Raw genomic sequence first — 19,937 nt, 5'->3', positions numbered from 1 at the left:
GATCCTGGAAGCAGTTGTTGCGCTCGCGGAGCCGCCCCGCTCCTTTTGCCAGGCAGGACAAGGGCGGGCAGAGGGGCAGGGGAGGGAGGGAGGGAGGGACCTTGACCCGGGCCTGCCCCCCCCCACCCCGGGAGAAGTGTGATTCCAGATCCACTACGGTCTGCTGCTCGAGCAGGGGGATGGGGACGAGATGATCTCCGCGGTCAGTCTGTAATTCTGTCACTGTCTCCTGCGGGAGCAGAAGGGGGGACGAGATGACCTCCACGGTCCCTTCCGTCAGTCTGTAATTCTGTCACTGTCTCCTGCGGGAGCAGAAGGGGGGACGAGATGACCACCAAGGTCCCTTCCGTCAGTCTGTAATTCTGAGATTGTCTCCTGCGGGAGCAGAAGGGGGGACGAGATGACCACCAAGGTCCCTTCCGTCAGTCTGTAATTCTGTCATTGTCTCCTGCGTGAGCAGAAGCGGGGACGAGATGATCTCCGCGGTCCCTTCCGTCAGTCTGTAATTCTGACATTGTCTCCTGCAGGAGCAGAAGCGGGGATGAGATGACCTCCGCGGTCCCTTCCGTCAGTCTGTAATTCTGACATTGTCTCCTGCGGGAGCAGAAGCGGGGATGAGATGACCACCAAGGTCCCTTCCATCAGTCTGTAATTCTGACATTGTCTCCTGCGGGAGCAGAAGGGGGGACGAGATGACCTCCACGGTCCCTTCCGTCAGTCTGTAATTCTGTCACTGTCTCCTGCGGGAGCAGAAGGGGGGACGAGATGACCTCCGCGGTCCCTTCCGTCAGTCTGTAATTCTGACATTGTCTCCTGCGGGAGCAGAAGCGGGGACGAGATGACCCCCGCGGTCCCTTCCGTCAGTCTGTAATTCTGACATTGTCTCCTGCGGGAGCAGAAGGGGGGATGAGATGACCACCAAGGTCCCTTCCCTCAGTCTGTAATTCTGACATTGTCTCCTGCGGGAGCAGAAGCGGGGACGAGATGACCCCCACGGTCCCTTCCGTCAGTCTGTAATTCTGTCATTGTCTCCTGCGGGAGCAGAAGCGGGGACGAGATGATCTCCGCGGTCCCTTCCAACTCTTGTCATGCTGTAATTCTGTCATTGTCTCCTGCGTGAGCAGAAGCGGGGACGAGATGACCTCCACGGTCCCTTCCATCAGTCTGTAATTCTGACATTGTCTCCTGCGGGAGCAGAAGCGGGGACGAGATGACCACCAAGGTCCCTTCCGTCAGTCTGTAATTCTGACATTGTCTCCAGCGGGAGCAGAAGCGGGGACGAGATGACCTCCACGGTCCCTTCCGCCAGTCTGCAATTCTGACATTGTCTCCTGCAGGAGCAGAAGCGGGGACGAGATGACCCCCGCGGTCCCTTCCGTCAGTCTGTAATTCTCACATTGTCTCTGTCCTGCGTGAGCAGAAGCGGGGACGAGATGACCTCCACGGTCCCTTCCGTCAGTCTGTAATTCTGTCATTGTCTCCTGCGGGAGCAGAAGCGGGGACGAGATGATCTCCGCGGTCCTTTCCAACTCTTGTCATGCTGTAATTCTGTCATTGTCTCCTGCGTGAGCAGAAGCGGGGATGAGATGACCACCAAGGTCCCTTCCGTCAGTCTATAATTCTGTCATTGTCTCCTGCCTGAGCAGAAGCAGGGACGAGATGACCTCTATGGTCCCTTCCGTGAGTCTGTAATTCTGTCATTGTCTCCTGTGTGAGCAGAAGCGGGGACGAGATGATCTCCGCGGTCCCTTCCAACTCTTGTCATGCTGTAATTCTGTCATTGTCTCCTGCGGGAGCAGAAGCGGGGACGAGATGACCTCCGCGGTCCCTTCCGTCAGTCTGTAATTCTGACACTGTCTCCTGCGGGAGCAGAAGCGGGGACGAGATGACCTCCGCGGTCCCTTCCGTCAGTCTGTAATTCTGACACTGTCTCCTGCGTGAGCAGAAGCGGGGACGAGATGACCTCCGCGGTCCCTTCCATCAGTCTGTAATTCTGACATTGTCTCCTGCGGGAGCAGAAGCGGGGACGAGATGACCACCAAGGTCCCTTCCATCAGTCTGTAATTCTGACATTGTCTCCTGCGGGAGCAGAAGGGGGGACGAGATGACCACCAAGGTCCCTTCCATCAGTCTGTAATTCTGACATTGTCTCCTGCGAGAGCAGAAGGGGGGACGAGATGACCACCAAGGTCCCTTCCATCAGTCTGTAATTCTGACATTGTCTCCTGCGGGAGCAGAAGGGGGGACGAGATGACCACCAAGGTCCCTTCCATCAGTCTGTAATTCTGACATTGTCTCCTGCGGGAGCAGAAGGGGGGACGAGATGACCACCAAGGTCCCTTCCATCAATCTGTAATTCTGTAAGGGTCTGCTGCTTGAGCATGGGGGGGGGGGGTTGGAGTAGAAGACCTCCAGGGTCCCTCCCAGCTCTATTCTGATTCTACAGCATTTGATAAAGTAGGCCCCAACGGTTAGGAAGTGAACCCAACAGTTAAGAATCCAGAATGTGTGAATCCAGGTCCCAGGTAGCCCCACCACGCCAAAAAATTAAATTGTCCTTTATTTCTTTCTTTATTGTTTAATTCTTTTTTAATCTTTGTATTCTATGTTTTTTTAAAAAATTTTATTGTTGTGAGCCGCCCTGAGTCCTTAGGGAGAAGGGTGGCATATAAATTTAATAATTAATAATTAATAATAATAATAAAAAGAGCTCCTGGACCACCACCGCCACCCAGAAGGCTGGTAACGATGCACCTTTGTAAACAGGTGAACGCTTCCTGAATCCCAGGTACAAACAGGGCCATAAAATGCAGGCTCACCTCGGACTTTGTACAGGCTCAGCCAGGGACAAGGTGTGTCTCTCTCCACCTGTCACCTGTTCTTCGCTTTCCCTTTTGTAGCTTATCAAAGATGAAACTTTCTCGGGAGTTGATTGGCCTGGGGCCAGCAGGGGAGGGAGGGGTCCCTGGGTCATGGTCCAGCCTCTCCTTGGTTCCTCCTAATCTTTGCCTCACCTGATGGCTGTGCAAAGCATCTGCTCCCTCCTTCAGTAGAGAACAGCCAGCCATTTGTCTGAAATGGGATAGGTTCTCCTGCTTGAGCAGGGGGCTGGACTAGAAGACCTCCAAGATCCCATCCCATTCCATTCCATTCTATTCTATTCTATTCTATTCTATTCTATTCTATTCTATTCTATTCTATTCTATTCTATTCTATTCCATTCTATTCCATTCCATTCCATTCCATTCCATTCCATTCCATTCTATTCTATTCTATTCTATTCTATTCTATTCTATTCCATTCCATTCTGTATTTCTATTCTAATTCTTTCATTCCATTCTATCCTATTCTGTATTTCCATTCTATTCCATTCCATTCTATTCTATTCTATATTTCTGTTCTAATTCTATTCTATTCCATTCCATTCTATTCTGTATTTCTATTCTATTCTATTCCATTCTGTTCCATTCTATTCTAGTCTGTATTTCTATGCTAATTCCTTTCCATTCTATATTCTATATTCTATATTCTAAATTCTATATTCTATATTCTATATTCTATATTCTATATTCTATATTCTATATTCTATATTCTATATTCTATATTCTATATTCTATATTCTATATTCTATTCTATTCTATTTTGTTTTGTATTTCTACTCCATTCCATTCTATTCTATTCTGCATTTCTATTCTATTTTCCATTCCATTCCATTCCATTCCATTCCATTCCATTCCATTCTATTCTATTCTATTCTATTCTATTCTATTCTATTCTATTCTATTCTATTCCATTCCATATTTTCTATTCCATTCCATTCCATTCCATTCCATTCCATTCCATTCCATTCCATTCCATTCCATTCCATTCCATTCTATTCTATTCTATTCTATTCTATTCTATTCTATTCTATTCTATTCTATTCTATTCTATTCTATTCTATTCTATTCTATTCCATTCCATATTTTCTATTCCATTCCATTCCATTCCATTCCATTCCATTCCATTCCATTCCATTCCATTCCATTCTATTCTATTCTATTCTATTCTATTCTATTCTATTCTATTCTATTCTATTTATATCTATTCTATTCTTTTCCATATTTTCTATTCTATTCTATTCTATTCTATTCTATTCTATTCTATTCTATTCTATTCTATTCTATTCTATTCTATTCTATTCTATTCTATTCTATTCTATTCCATTCCATATTTTCTATTCCATTCCATTCCATTCCATTCCATTCCATTCCATTCCATTCCATTCTATTCTATTCTATTCTATTCTATTCTATTCTATTCTATTCTATTCTATTCTATTCTATTCTATTCTATTCTATTCTATTGTGTTTCTATTCCATTCCATTCTATATTTCCATTCCATTCCATTCCGTTCTATTCTGGAAAAATTGCTGCCCCGCGTTTCCTCGGGTGGGAAAGGGGCAGAGAAGGGTGGGCTGGGGTGACCCAAGAGGCGCCCCCCCCCCGGGAGGGGTGGGTGGGGGTGGGACGGAGTCTCCAAGAATCTCCCTCCTTTCTCTCGCTGGTAATGGGGGGAGCGGGGGGGGGGAGGAAGGCGACTCCGCCCACCCCGAAGGACCCGCCCAGAGCAAGACGACTTTGCCTGCGGCCCTCCGCGGAGGGGCAGAAGCGAAGCGCAGCCCCTCGCCGGACCCGTTAGAAACCCACCCACCCACCCACCCGCCGCTTCTTGGAGGAGGGTCTCCGGTTGGTCTCCGGGGCTAGAAAACGGGGAGGGGGCACCGGGGACCCCCCTCTCCCCAATAGTAAATGCCGAGGAAGTGGGGACCCCCCCTTTCCCCAATAGTAAATGCCGATGAAGTGGGGACCCCCCTCTCCCCAATAGTAAATGCCGATGAAGTGGGGACCCCCCTCTCCCCAATAGTAAATGCCGATGAAGTGGGGACCCCCCTCCCCAATAGTAAATGCCGAGGAAGTGGGGACACCCCCCTCTCCCCAATAGTAAATGCCGATGAAGTGGGGACCCCCCTCTCCCCAATAGTAAATGCCGATGAAGTGGGGACCCCCCCTCTCCCCAATAGTAAATGCCGATGAAGTGGGGACCCCCCTCTCCCCAATAGTAAATGCCGATGAAGTGGGGACCCCCCTCCCCAATAGTAAATGCCGAGGAAGTGGGGACACCCCCCTCTCCCCAATAGTAAATGCCGATGAAGTGGGGACCCCCCTCTCCCCAATAGTAAATGCCGATGAAGTGGGGACCCCCCCTCTCCCCAATAGTAAATGCCGATGAAGTGGGGACACCCCCCCTCTCCCCAATAGTAAATGCCGATGAAGTGGGGACCCCCCCTCTCCCCAATAGTAAATGCCGATGAAGTGGGGACACCCCCCTCTCCCCAATAGTAAATGCCGATGAAGTGGGGACCCCCCCTCTCCCCAATAGTAAATGCCGAGGAATTGGGGACACCCCCCCTCCCCAATAGTAAATGCCGAGGAAGTGGGGACCCCCCCTCTCCCCAATAGTAAATGCCGATGAAGTGGGGACCCCCCCTCTCCCCAATAGTAAATGCCGAGGAAGTGGGGAGGGGGGCGACGGCTGCATTTCAGGAGCGTCTTCGGATCCGGGCCAATGCGACTTCGGAAGATGAGCTTGGGACTTAGAAGCAACGCGTGGGAAGGGACCTCCGAGGTCCTCTAGTCCAGCCCCCTGCTCGGGCAGGAGAGCCTTCCAGAGTCATAGAGCGGGAAGGGACCTCGGAGGCCATCTAGTCCAGCCCCCTGCTCGAGCAGGAGAGCCTTCCAGAGTCATAGAGTGGGAAGGGACCTCGGAGGCCACCTAGTCCAACCCCCTGCTCAGGCAGGAGATCCTTACAGAGTCATAGAGCTGGAAGGGACCCCGGAGGCCATCTAGTCCAGCCCCAGCTCGAGCAGGAGAGCCTTCCAGAGTCATAGAGTGGGAAGGGACCTCAGAGGCCACCTAGTCCAACCCCCTGCTCAGGCTGGAGATCCTTACAGAGTCATAGAGCTGGAAGGGAACTTGGAGGTCATCTAGTCTAGTCCCTGCTCCATCAGGAGACCTTCTACCCTTGCTGACTCTCTGCCTCCCCCCCCCCTCAGCTGCTCCGGAGCACCCAGCTCTTTCTGGGTACCCGCAGCCGCTTCCGTTCTCCTGGGCACAACTTAGGCGCAGAGTTCCCAAATTGCCCAATGGCGGAGGAGGCTGGCTCAGCCCTAGAGACCTGGTGCGGCAGTGGCTGATGGGCCAACGCTAGGAAAGAGGGACAAGGGAGAAAGAGGGAGGTGTGTGTGTGTGTGTGTGTGTATTCCAATGAAAAGCAAAGTTTGCCACTTAGGCGAGAAAAAAAACCCCAAAGGACATCTACAGATTGGGTGAAACCAGGTTTCATAGCAGTAACTGTGATGGGGATCTCGGAGTCGTCTTCGTGGACAATCAATTCAACAGGAGCCAGCCTTGTGCGGCGGCAGCCCAAAAAAGCCGACACAATCCTGAGTTGCCTTAAGAGAGGGATTCAATCTGCGGTTAATGAAATAAAACTGCATATAAACGAATCTGAGCTTAGGCGGGATAGGCATCTTAAACTCTACAATATTTTTTTCCCCGTCTATGAGATGAGAAACGCAAAAACCGCGCGGGATGCTTTACCTGAGGGAAATGTAACTAGACACTTAAATATCATGGATTTTGAAGACTCGAGTATGCTTTAAAAAGAATAAAACGTTGAATATTGATGTATTTTAGCTTCAGAGGGATGCCTTTGTTTTAAGCAGCATGTTCCTTCTTTCTTTTGCTCTTTCTGTTTCAAGATGTGAAAAAAATCTAGGCATTGGGACGGCTCCTAGGAGGAAAAATTAACTCTTAAGAAAACTTCAACAGCCAACAGGTAAAAGGTTTTCTGTTGAAATGCTGTGGGGACAATAAATTTGAATGAGAACTCATCGAGATGATTAGAAAGCGAAGCTGAATAATGGGGGGGGGGAAGGTTATTTGTAGATATTTGTTGTTGTTGGTCGTGAAGTTGTGTCCGACCCATCGCGACCCCATGGACCACATTCCTCCAGGCCTTCCTGTCCTCTACCCTCTTCTGGAGTCCATTTAAGCTCACGCCTCCTGCCTCAGTGACTCCATCCAGCCACCTCATTCTCTGTCGTCCCCTTCTTCTCTTGCCCTCAACCTTTCCCAGCATGAGGCTCTTCTCCAGTGAGTCCTTCCTTCTCATTAGGTGGCCAAAGGATTTGAGTTTCAGCTTCAGGATCTGGCCTTCGAAAGAGCAGTCAGGGTGGATCTCCTCTAGGACCGACCGGTTTGATCGCCTTGCAGTCCAAGGGACTCGCAGGAGTCTTCTCCAGCACAGTAGTTCAAAGGCCTCCATTCTCTGGCGCTCGGCCTTTTTTCTTTTGAAATGATCGCGACGTGTACTAATTCAAGGGGGATCAAAGAGCATATTATTGGAAGAAGAGAAAAATCAAGGAAAGCTGCTAGGTGGAATATGGAATTAAAGAAGCTAATTGTTATGGGTTTATTTGTAACTGCAAACCCAGACTACACACTGTTTGCCAGTTATTGATGGTGACATGTAAAAAATAAGTCAATAAAACATTTTTTTTTAAAAAAAAGAGAGATGGGGATTCAATCAAGATGGCGCCAGGCACTAACACCACTCCATAAAGCCTTAGTAAGGCCCACATTTGGAATGCCGCAGCCAATTTTGGTCTGTACATTATAAAAAAAGATGTGACTCTAGAAAGAGCGCAGAGAAGAGCAACAATGACAGTTAGGGGACTGGAGGCTAAAACATATCAGGAACGGTTGCTGGAATTGGGTACGTCTAATTTATTGAAGAGAAGGACGAGGTGGGACATGATAGCCGTCTTCCGATATCTTGACAGGCTGTCACAGAGAAAAGGGGGGGTGTCCAACCTCATTTCCAAAGACCCTGAGGGCAGGACAAGAAGCAACAGATGGAAACTGATCAAGGAGAGATTCAACCTGGAAATAAGGAGGAATTCCCCGACAGTGAGGGCAATCAACCAGTGGAACAGAAGTAGCCTGCAGATGTTGTGCGGGGGATGGGGGGGGTGCTTCATCCCTGGAGGCTTTCAAGAAGAGACTGGACCGCCACTGGTCAGGAATGGTGTAGGGTCTCCTGCTTGAGCAGGGGGTGGGACTAGAGGACCTCCGAGGTCCCTTCCAACTCTGACCTTCTGTAAGGGTCTCTTGCCTGAACAGCGGGTTGGACTAGTGATATGCAGGTTTTGCTGGTAAAAAAAATAAAAGGAAACCAGAAGTTGCCTTCAAGTTTTACGTTTTTTATTCAGCTGAACAAAAAGACGGGCTGCTCTAAATGAGAGCAGCCCCAAAAGAAAATGAAATCCTTGTATTTATTCTTTCTGGTTACATAAGCCAGGGCTTTTCAACCAGTGGTACGGGTACCACCTGTGGCACATTGGCACCTGGCAGGTGCTACGCGACCATCCTAAAAAAGTGGTAGCAGGAGAGGGGAATGAGCTGAACCGGTGCCAGCACCGCACAAGCCTGAGCGAGAGACGGCTGGAGCTGCAGGGCTGTCGGGGATTGGCGGAAGCGCCAGGATCAGCACCAGGCTCCAGCTGCAGCTCGGCGCTGATCCCGGCGCTTCCGCTGAGCCCAGAAGAAGCGCCGATCAGCTGGAATGTTACAGCATCTCCAGGGTCTCGTGATTTACATTCAGATGCTCGGCAACTGATTCATATTTATGATGGTCACGGTGTCCAAGGGTCATGTGAAGTGACCAAAACCTGCTGCGACCACCCAGCAGACAGGGAGGGGATAAAAACCAAACACCCCCACCCCACCCCACCCCCGCTGCCAATCCTCAACAGAAATGCTCACAACAATGAAAACCTCGGACAGGAGGAAGAGCGCCGCCGAGCGGGCAGGCAGGAGTCTCGCTCGGCTGTGGCTCGGGGGGCCCCACTTTTTTCAGGGCCATTGTAGCTTCGGACAGTCACTAAGCGAACTGTTGTAAGTCGAAGACTACCTGTACTTCATCACTTTTTTCCTTTTTTTTTTTTGTCATCAAGTTTTTGACACCTTGCTAGGCAACTGGTGGTACTCGGATGTTGCCATATCCTAAAAGCGGTACAATGGGTGAAAAGGTTGAAAAGCCCTGACACAAGCAAGCCATCCAGCAAAGCTGACACGCGTACAATAAAAATTTCACCCAGTAAGTCTGGCATACTGTAGATAAGAGAGCAGAAGTAACAGACACGTTCCCCTTTGGGTGTTTCCCTAAAGATATCGTATGTTCTTGGGTGGGTTAGGAGATTGAGCATTTTCCTTGCTGGCCTTTCATGACCCTGCATCCAGGACTTTGCAAGAGCCCAAAGACAGTAGGGCCATCTGCACATATTCACAATTGATATTTCCTATGTTGTTGTTGTTAGCTGCAAAGTCGTGTCTGACCCATCGCGACCCTATGGACAACGTTCCTCCAGGACTTTCTGTCCTCTACCATCTTCTGGAGTCCATTTAAGCTCACGCCTACTGCTTCAGTGACTCCATCCAGCCACCTCATTCTCTGTCGTCCCCTTCTTCTATTGCCCTCAACCTTTCCCAGCATGAGGCTCTTCTCCAGTGAGTCCTTCCTTCTCATTAGGTGGCCAAAGGATTTGAGTTTTAGCTTCAGGATCTGGCCGCCTAAAGAACAGTCAGGGTTGATCTCCTCTAGGACTGACCGGTTTGATCGCCTTGCAGTCCAAGGGACTCGCAGGAGTCTTCTCCAGCACCATAGTTCAAAGGCCTCAGTTCTTTGGCGCTCAGCCTTTCTTATGGTCCAGCTTTCACTGCCATACATTGCAACTGGGAAGACCGTAGCCTTGACTATACGCACTTTTGTTGGCAGGGTGATGTCTCTGCTTTTTAGTGTGCTGTCTAGATTTGCCATGGCTTTCCTCCCCAGGAGCAAGCGTCTTTTAATTTCTTGGCTACAGTCCCCATCTGCAGTGATCTTGGAGCCCAGGAAAATAAAATCTGTCACTACCTCCATTTCTTCCCCATCTATTTGCCAGGAATTGAGAGGGCCGGTTGCCATGATCTTGGTCTTGGTTTTCTTAATGGATATTTTCCTATACTGTCCCCTAATTCCGGGTCAACACTAGAAGACCTCCGAGGTCCCTTCTGTCATTCTGTAAGGGTCTCCTGCCTGAGCACAGGGTCTGACTAGAGGACCTGCAGGGTCCCTTTTTAACTCTTGTCATGCTATGACTGTCAACGCTGCTAACATTGGATGTTCCCACTCTGACAGCTGACGAAAAGGCAGCCATTTTCTCTATTCCTTTAACAGGCTTTCTTGCTTTTAGAAATCAGGTGCAGTGTGTGTGTGTGTCGGGGGGGGTTGTTGGGGTGTAAGCTCAGCTAGCCATAATAACGGCTGCTGTGGGAACCCAAGGACAAGCCGATGAGTTTTAGCGGGCTGAGGAGCTGAGGAGAAAGCCCTCGCTTTAAGCTAATTGGGGAATGTGCTTGATGACAGTTTATCGGGGGTTGGGAATTGTACTTTGTTACTTTGTGTTGGGGGGGAGATTTAGTTTTGGGGTTCAACTATGCAGTGCTGATACTTTCTATCCCAAATACACGTTCTTTTAAGGGAGAATTTTGCCTCGAGGTTCCTTTGATGGGTTTCATCTGTCGGAACCGCGACGTTTCTGTGAGGGGGTCTCCTACTTGAGCACGGAGCTGGACTACAGGACCTCCAGGATCCCTTCCAACTCTGTCCTTCCGTGATTCTGTGAGGGGTCTCCTGCTTGAGCAGGGGGTTGGACTAGAAGACCTCCCAGGTCCCTTCCAGCTTTCTTCTGATTGATTGGTTGAGGCAGGCTGGATCGTCTGAAGGCTCTGGGGGAACAACGTCACGTTTGGGGATCAATCCCCACTTTTCCCGAAGCCCCCATAGCGCGTGGGGGGGAGAGGGATCAGGATGATTCTGCCTCAAGGACTGTGTGGGGTGTGTGTGTGTGTGTGTGTGTAGGGGCCACTTTTAACCCCCCCCTCTCCAATTCTTGCCTGTGTTTTCTGGAGGGAGGGGGGCTCCCGTCAATCTCCTAGTAAAGGCAAGTCTCTCCTTTGGCCTGATTCTGTTCACTTTTCATGCAGAAACCTCGTGATTTCTCCCACGTGAATCTTCTGGAAATGGCTGGAAACATCCACAAGGTAATGTCTTTGGGCTCCTGGGGGTGGGATTGGGTGGCAGTCACTTGTCTGGGTGCGGGGGAGGAACCACCTGTGATGGCTGTACGCTGCTGACCAGGGTCCCCTTCTTCTCTCTTCTGTCCTCCCCCCCACCCACTTTGGGTTGCAGGGCCCGACCGGAGGATCGTCCTGGTGGGCAAAACCGGGAACGGAAAAAGCGCGACGGGAAACGCCATCCTGGGAAGAAGAGCCTTTCACTCTGCGATGTCCCCTAAGTCCATCACTGTGAGTTGCAAAAAGGAGGAGACATTGTTGAATGGCAGAAGGATTGTGGTAGTTGACACACCAGGCTTTTTCGACACCAAGGTTCCACCGCGGGAAACAGCTGAGGAGGTGAAGAAGTGTGTGACGTTGTGTGCGCCGGGTCCACACGTCATTGTGCAGGTGGTTCGGCCTGGCCGTTTCTCCCAGGAGGAGAAGGAGGTGGCTCAGCTGATCAAAGAGATCTTCAGCCTCAACGCCAAGAATTACATGATCCTCTTGTTCTCCCGGAAAGATGACCTGGAAGATAAAACTCTGGAGGAATTCATATCCGAGGATGATTCCTCTCTTCAGGATCAAGTGTCCGAGTGCAAGGGCCGGATCCTGGCTTTCAACAACAAGGCCCAAGGAAAAGAACGAGAGACACAAGTGACCCAGCTGATGAGCATGATTGACGAACTGGTGTACCTGAACCTTGAAGCTCCGTGTTACACGGAAGACATGATGAAGAAAGACGAAGAGCAGTACAAGAAAAAAAAGCATTTGTCCTGGTGTTCTCTTCTCTAACAAGCACCCTCAAGTCTTTCCACTTGATCCTCTGCTCCAAGGGGGCAGCTCACCCAAAGGCCACAGCCGTGCGTTTCCCTCTTTTTGTTCCGAGTTCTAATCCAGCCCTCGCCAGACCTCCCAAGAACCTAAGTTGTGGCAGAATCACCCTGAGCCGATTCCTTCTCCCGAGAACCCGATTTCTCCCCTAGGATGAGAAATCTTCAGTGGGAAGATCCTTCCTCCCCCCCCCCCCCCGGTATCTGCTGCTCCACAGCCTAATTCTTTACCAGCCGGGACCCTTTGGAAGGACGCTCTCTTTCGGACTTCCCATCTCTCGATCCTTCGAGGTAAACCAGGCAAGGAAACCACCAACACAAAAAATATTAGAGCTCAACTTTATTGGTATAAATGACAGTAACATCTCCCCTTTACTCCTGCTGGCACCAAAGAACATCAAGGCAAGTCAGCCTTGAGGTTCTTTCTGACCCGTTCCTGTTTTCCTGAGCTGAATTCATATTTTCCTAACAGCTGCTACATGTTTTCTTTGGGACTTCTCCATCTGTCAACCCTTCAAGGCCGAGAAACCACCAACAGAAGAAATATTAGTTTGTCGGTACCAATTACAGTAGCAGAATCTTGAAAGCATCTCCCCTTCGCTCCAACGGTCACCAAAGCACATCAAGGCAGGGCAACCTTGAGGTTCTTGCTCACCTGTTCATGTTTTTCCGGGGTGAATTCATGTTTTCCCAACAGCTGCCACCTGTTTCCTGCAAGACCGTCTCTGTACTCTTCCACGCCGCCTTCCAGAGGCGAATGTGGATGCACGAGGGAGATCTTGTGTGTTCTTGTGAAAATCTTATTAAACCTCCTGGCTTAGGAATGAAGGCTGTGTGTTTTGAAGGAAAGATTTGGGGGAGAATGGCCTGGTCGGTCCCCTCCAGCCTAGCCGAGTCCGCACAGCAACGCACTCAGAAAGAAGAGGGGGAGGGGGACAGGGAATGAGGGGAATCTACTCAAGGGGCAGGTCAGAATGGAGCGTGCTCCCCCAAAAGCTTTCCACCTTGGAAGAGGGAGGGGGATCCCTCCTGCATGGCATGTGAGCCTCCATTTGGTCCTCCCACCTTTGACATTATTCCCCTTCACTTTAGAATAGAATAGAGCTGAAAGGGACCTTGGAGGTCTTCTAGTCCAGCCCCCCGCTCAAGCAGGAACACCTATACCATCTCAGACAGATGAGTGTCTGGCCTCTTCTTAAAAAATCTCCAGTGATGGAGCATCCACCATTTCTGGTAGCAAGCTGTTCCACAGGTTAATTGTCCTCACTGTCAGGAAGTTTCTCCTTAATTCCAGGTTGCTTCTCTCTCTGATCAGTTTTCAACCATTGTTTCTCATTGTGCCCTCTGGTGCTTTGGAGAATAGTTTGACCCCCATCCTCTTCTTTAGGGCAGCCCCCCCACCATATACTCGAATGCTGCTATCACGTCACCTGTTTCTTCTTTTCGCGAGAGTAGCCAAACTCAAGTCCTGTAGCCGTTCTTCATACATTTTAGCCTCCAGGCCTTGGATCCCCTTAAGTTGCTCTTCTCAAGAATTTTTTTCCCCAAAGTCTCAACCTCTTTTTTGTGATGTGGGGACCCAAATTGGCTGCAGTATTCCAGGTGTGGTCTTTCAACAAGTCTCTTCGCCGAGCGGCCTCCTCAACCAGCAGGCGAAGGAAAGTTCAGCTGTCCAGTGGCCAAAGGGGCAGCAGGAACTTTGGGCCCCTCTCCAAAACGAGTTAGTTTTTGGCCGCCCTCAACTCCAGCCCCTATTGGGCCACGCCTCTTCCATGCCCCCCCATTCCTGCCCCAGCCTTGACACAGACACCCCATCCCTTCCTTTGGTCCTCAGAAGCTGTTCTGCACCCTCCCAGCCTTGATCCATGTCCCTGTGCAATCCCAGGGCTTCCTTCGGACACCCCATTGTTGTCACACACACACACCAGGAGACAAGGCACTGATTTCTCTTTTTTGAGGAGTGAGTGTCAGTCGCTTCTATGGAGTCCTTGCAAAAAAAGCTCTCGTAAAATGTGACTCCGTCTCTCCACCTGAGCTTTGGTGGAGCAGTGGGCTAATGCCTCCTTAAGTAACACCAGCTGCCTGCAATTAGTGCAGGTTCGAGTCCCACCAGGCTCAAGGTTGACTCAGCCTTCCATCCTTCCGAGGTAGGTAAAATGAGGACCCAGATTGTTGGGGGCAATAAGCTGACTTTGTAATAATGCCGCTTGAGATGGGGCCGAAAGCCCTAATAAGCAGGCATATACACAGGATGAAGGCTATTGCTAAGCACATTGATTTGTGCTTTAAATTGTAAGCCGCCCTGAGTCTTCGGAGAAGGGCGGGATATAAATGGGATTAAAATAAATAAAATAAATAAATTCTGAAGGGTGTGGGGGATCCCCCAAACCCCTGCGGTGGGTCTGAAAGCCCCCCCAGCCTCTCCTCATTGCCCTTTCCTCCCCAAATTGGGGGAGCAGAGGAAAGGCAGAACCATGAAGGTCTGCAGAGGTCACGGAGCCATAAAAAATACACTCCTTTGGGGGAAATTTTTTTTTAAAAAAAAAGCAAAAACAGGATACTGATTGAACATGTGGCTATTAAGGGCAAATGCAATTAGGATACGTTCTGGTTAGAACAGCTATCCAAAACCGACATTATTGATAGCATGAGAAAAATGTAACACAGAGGTTGGTAAGAATTGCCGGAAGAAGAGGGGAAATATTTGATGGCGTAATATTGGATCTAGAATTTACTAACGGACCCAGACAACACGTTGTCTATTAAATACTTGACTGTAAAATTAGTAAACTAATAAAATATTTATTTATTTATTTAATTCAATTTATATACCGCCCTTTTCCCGAAGGACTCAGGGCGGTTTACAGGGCAAAATTAAAACAATACAATATAAAAAATTAAAATAAAATTAAATCAATAGCCCCAAAATTTAAAATTAGAATTTAAAAACCTTAAAACCCCTCAGTCCAGGCCAGCTAACTCAAAAAGCCCCCCTTCCTTTGGAAGATGGGGAAGGGGAGCAAATGTGCCATCTAGTTCCGCCCCCCCCCCGTGATGTTTGAGACCCCCAATCCCAGCTGGCTGCAAGGCCCAACTGAACAGTCCCTTCTGGGGCCACCCACAGCTCTCTCTTTTGGGGTCCCCTACCCAAGTGGGCCCTGAATCCCCCCATATAGGCCTGTCTCGGGGGGTAAGAGCCAAAGTGTGTGGGGGGGCAGCTCCAAGGAGACCCCCATCATTCGGCCAGGCCAGCAGCATAGCCCAGCGGTTGGTGCACATGGCGACCATGTCCATTATCCATGGCCAATCACCAGGGGGGTGTCTTCAGATGGGTCCCCCCAGCCTCAGGCACATCTGACTTCTGAAAGACTCCGAGGGGCCACAGGGGCCCCTCTGATGGGATGCTAGCAAAGTCCCAGGGAGTCTCTTCAGGACTAGACTTGGATCTGCAGGACTTTGAGGCCAGAGACCTCCCCCCTCCCTCCAAACAAGAAAACGGAACAGAACCACAGAGTCAGAAGGGACCCTGGAGGTCTTCTAGTCCAGCCCCCTGCGCAGACAGAAGAGCCTCTTCCATTTCAGATCGCTTCTTAAAGTCCTCCGGTGATGGCGCACCCACAGCTTCTGGTGGCAGGCCGTTCCACGGGTTCCTGACCGAAAGGGGCCCCAAATCATCCGGTTCACCTGGGACCCTCGTCAGCTGCCGGGTTGCAACCTATTCTACAACTTTCCCTAAGAACGGGAGGTCGGAAGCTGGAGGGAAAAAACCCCCCGGCAACGTTCCCTGGTGCTGGTTGTCGGCGATTGGGGGGGCAGGGGGGGGCAGACCAGGGCTTAGAAACAGCCCCCGCCCCACCAGAATGCACTTGTACAAAAGCCAAATGACCGATGGACTCTGGAGTCCACTTTATGGTGGTAGAAAAGGAGGAGATAAAGCAGGTGGCAAACCTTTTGCGTCATCATCCCGGGAGGCAAAGGTAGGCAAAGATTAGGAGAAAGACAAAGGAGAGGCTGGACCATGACCTGGGCCCTCTCCGGCTGGCCCCACGCCAAGCAGCTTGGGAGAAATCACGAGGTTTAATCTTTGAAGGAGCTGTTGGAAATCTTTGTTTATGTGCAAGCAGCTTTGTAGGTGCTTTAGATTGGGAAATTAGTTATATAGAAGCAAATGTTTCAGGCTTTAGGTACAGGTGATTGCTTACATAAAAAGAGCATGGTAAGGGGAGGGGGAAAAGGAGTTACGGAAGGAGCCTGGGTTGTTGTGTAGGAACAACATCATCTAGGACACAGATCGGCAACCTGAAAAAGGAAAAGAGCCACTGAGAACCGGTTCCATCACACATAAAAAAAGTGGGAGCCGCGTGCGTGCATCCATGCACGTGCATGCGCAAAAAAACATTTTGCGCATGCGCAAAATGGGTTTTTCTTGCGCATGCGCAGACACGCGCGGTTGCTTTTTAATGTGTGATGGAACCGGTTCCCGGTTGCGCGACGGCGACGGCCCGTCTGCAAAGCTGCCGCTTTTGGCAGCCTGCAAATGTGCCGCGGCAGCTTTCCCAAGAAGCGGCGCTGGTACCTATTCCGAGAGGTGCGCACGCACCTCTCCGAACGACTGTAGGTGCGCGCGCACCTCCCCAAACGTCGGGCAGGTCTCCGTACCTCCGCGCGAACGGGCAGCAGCGCCGCTTCTTGGGAAAGCTGCTGCGGCCCGTCTGCAAAGCTGCCGAAAGGGGCACCGCGCCGTGCAAACGGGGCAGTACTAGTGCCCATGCAGGTAAAGCTATCTATGTCTGTCTGTCTATGTATCTATCTACCAGTATCTGTCTTATCTCTATTATTTATCATCTATCTAATCTATCTACCTACCTACCAATATCTGTCTATTTCTACCTACCTACCTATCTATCCATCTATCCACGGCTTTTTTTCTCATAGAACGCTCAGAACGGAGTTCCGGCACCTTTTTTGGATGGAACCTTGTAGGGTAGGCAAGGCAGGTTGTATGACATGTGTGAGTTCTGGCACCTTTTTCTTTTACAAAAAAAGCACTGCATCTATCTATCTACCAACCAATATCTGTCTATCTCTACCTACCTACCTATCTAATCAAAGAGGAGTTGCAAGAGTTGAAGAAATAATTACCTCTCTACAGAAATACAGCCGAACAGGGATGAAAACCCGTCTTGAAGGCTGGGGTGTCTCACTGGCCCCTCCCGCGCTAGGGATTCAGGGGTCCCCTTAGAACAGGGGTCAGCAACCTGAAACAGTGAAAGAGCCACTCAGAACCGGTTCCCTCACAAAAGGAAAAACTGGGAGCCGCAAAAAAATATGTGCACATGCGCATACATGCGCACATGTGCAGAACAGGGTTTGACTGAAGAGTGGAGCCAAGGCGAGATATGCACCTACCCTGCATATTTGAATTGATTGGTTGAACTTTTTTAGCCCCACTTTTTTTTTTTGGACTGCACATGGCAGAAGACTGGGAGTCACAGGAGATGGCTGAAAGAGCCGCATGCGGCTCCGGAGCCGCGGGTTGCAGACCTGTGCCTTAGAAGGACTGCTTGGCCAGTGCTTGGAGCCCCTCGTTTCCTTGCCCCCCCCCACTCATCCCAGAGAGAAGGGACATCGGAAGCTCTCAAGAGAGGAAGAAGAGGGCGGGAGGGGGGAGGTTGAGGGGAGGGAAAGCTGCTCGCCCAGGATTGCAGGGGATGCCGGAAAGAGCCGCCCCCACCCAAAAAAGGAGCAGGCAGCCCACCTCAGCAAGATTGCTGCCCGCTCTGCCTGGCTTGGCGGCCCCCCCCCCGCGTTTCCTTGGGGCGGGGAGGGGCAGAAGAGGGGGGAGGACAGGGTGATGTGGGAAGCAAAGATTGGGGAAAGGCTAGCCGGGGGAGTGTGTGTGTGTGGGGGGACTGGCAGAACACCTGGGGAGGGGGATTCAATCCTGACCCTCCCCCCTCCTCAGAGACACCCCCAGGCTCGGCGAAGGGGCCGGAGGAGCTCCGTGAGGGCCGGGGTGGGGGTGGGGGTGGGGTGGGCTAGAAAACGGCGTGGAGACGTCACCCTTTCCTTCCCGCCTTTTTTTTCCCCGCCTTCTTTCTGCCCGCTGTTTAATTTACCTCAGGATGTTCTTTTCTGCTCAAGTAGGAGGCGAACTGCGCTGCGATTGGTTGCCGCCAGGGTGAAGGGGGCGTCACCCTTTCTTCCCCGCCTTTTTTTCTCCGCTGTGTTCTGCCTGCTGTTTATTTTACCTCAGGATGTTCCTGTTCCCGCCTATTTTCTTCTTGATCTCTCTATCTGTCTTATCTACCGGTGTCTGTCTGTCTATCTACCTACTAGTATCTATCTATCTGTCTGTCTCTATTTGTCTGTCTACCTACTTACCTACCTATCAGTATCTGTCTATCTACCTGCCTACATCTATCTATCTATCTATCATCTATCTATCTATCTATCTATCTATCTATCTATCTATCTATCTATCTATCTATCTATCTTTCTATCTATCTATCTATCTATCTATCTAATCAAAGAGGATTTGAAGAGTAGAAGAAATAATTACCTCTCTACAGAAATACAGCAGAACAGGGAGGGAGAGAAAAAGAAAGGAAAGAATAGAAAATATGGAATAGAATAGAATATAGAATGGAATGGAACAGAAAACATGGAAATATTCTGCTCTATTTCTATCCTATCCTATTCAAGGGTTGACAGGAACTCTCCTCCCGGGAGAAAATATAGGCAGGAATTGGAGGGGGTTAAAAGAGCCTCGCCCCCACCGCCACTGGCCTTGAGGAAGAGTCATCCTGATCCCTCCCCCCCCTGCTTTGGGGGCTTCAGGAAAGGTGGGCTCTAATGACACGTGAAAGCTTCTCTACTTGATCCTCTGCTCCAAGGGGGCCACACTGCCAAAGGTCACCGCCCTGCGTTTCCCCCCTTCTAGGGTCCATTTTATGGGATCCTTGCCAAAAGCAAGCTGGGACTTTTCCCCTTCCCACTTCCCTTTCCTAACATGGGGTTGGGGGTTGGACTAGATGACCTCCAGGGTTCCCCTCCAACTCTTGTCATTCTATGATTCTGAAAGAATCTTCTGCTCGATCAGGGGGCTGGACTACTAGAAGACCTCCATGATTCTCTCAAGGATCTTGTTGCAGAATCAAGAGACTCAGACCTCGGAATCAAAAGAAGTTTGTTCTATTTTGCACGCAAAAGGTTCCGAGCAAAAAGCAATGTCAATGTCTGAACACCTTTTCATGGAAAAGCAAGTACATATATAGTCTCCACAAGTAGCAAAACACGGAAGTGTAACTTATGAGCTCTGATTGGTTACATGAGTTCTAGGCCCCCTTCTAGCTCACCCCTAGCCCCCGCTAGCAATGCTAAATTATAGCGCCTGCCCTTTGGAATGATTTACCTGTGGAACTCCGGACAGCCCCCGATCTGCGTTCATTTCGCCAGGACCTGAAAACCTGGCTTTTCGATCTATCAGGCCTGGACTGAAGGGGTTTTAGCTTTTTAAATATTGTTTTAATTGTTGGGCTTAATTAATTTAATTTATTTTAATTTTATATTATCTTTTATATTGTATTTTATGCTGCCCTGTAAACCGCCCTGAGTCCTTCGGGAATAGGGCGGTATAGAAATATAAATAAATAAATAAATAAATAAATAAATAAATAAATAAAGTGCAACCTTGTCTCTAGCAAAGGTCACAGGTGTCTTGCCAAGCTTCTAAGTTTCCGGCACCATGTTTGTGGTTAGCTACAAGCGAGACATATGTGGTTAGCTGTAACTGAACTCTGTGCTGGCCTACGAGGTGTGACCAACAGTTGAACTTGTGGTTTGGCATTTCTCCATTTCCTTGTTCCTCTCCCAACTAATACACGCATTTTCTTTACGCCTCA

General features: G+C 49.9%; 2 long non-coding RNA genes across 2 annotated transcripts in view; one reads left to right on the top strand and one right to left on the bottom strand.

Annotated features, from left to right (window-relative positions):
* LOC308678092 overlaps positions 1 to 7,291 on the top strand; it is a 400,336-nt gene extending 393,045 nt beyond the window's left edge. Inside the window, exon 4 of the long non-coding RNA XR_014028592.1 lies at positions 6,992 to 7,291. This is a non-coding gene — a long non-coding RNA (uncharacterized lncRNA). The remainder of the gene's footprint in view (positions 1 to 6,991) is intronic.
* LOC308678093 overlaps positions 1 to 19,937 on the bottom strand; it is a 305,537-nt gene that overhangs the window by 93,918 nt on the left and 191,682 nt on the right. The gene's annotated exons all lie outside the window — the stretch shown is intronic.

Source organism: Vipera berus, assembly GCF_964194415.1.
Source record: "Vipera berus genome assembly, chromosome: Z".
Classification (NCBI taxonomy): domain Eukaryota; kingdom Metazoa; phylum Chordata; class Lepidosauria; order Squamata; family Viperidae; genus Vipera; species Vipera berus.
Note: the sequence above shows the minus strand (reverse complement) of the source record. Positions and strands in the feature narration are given on the sequence as shown.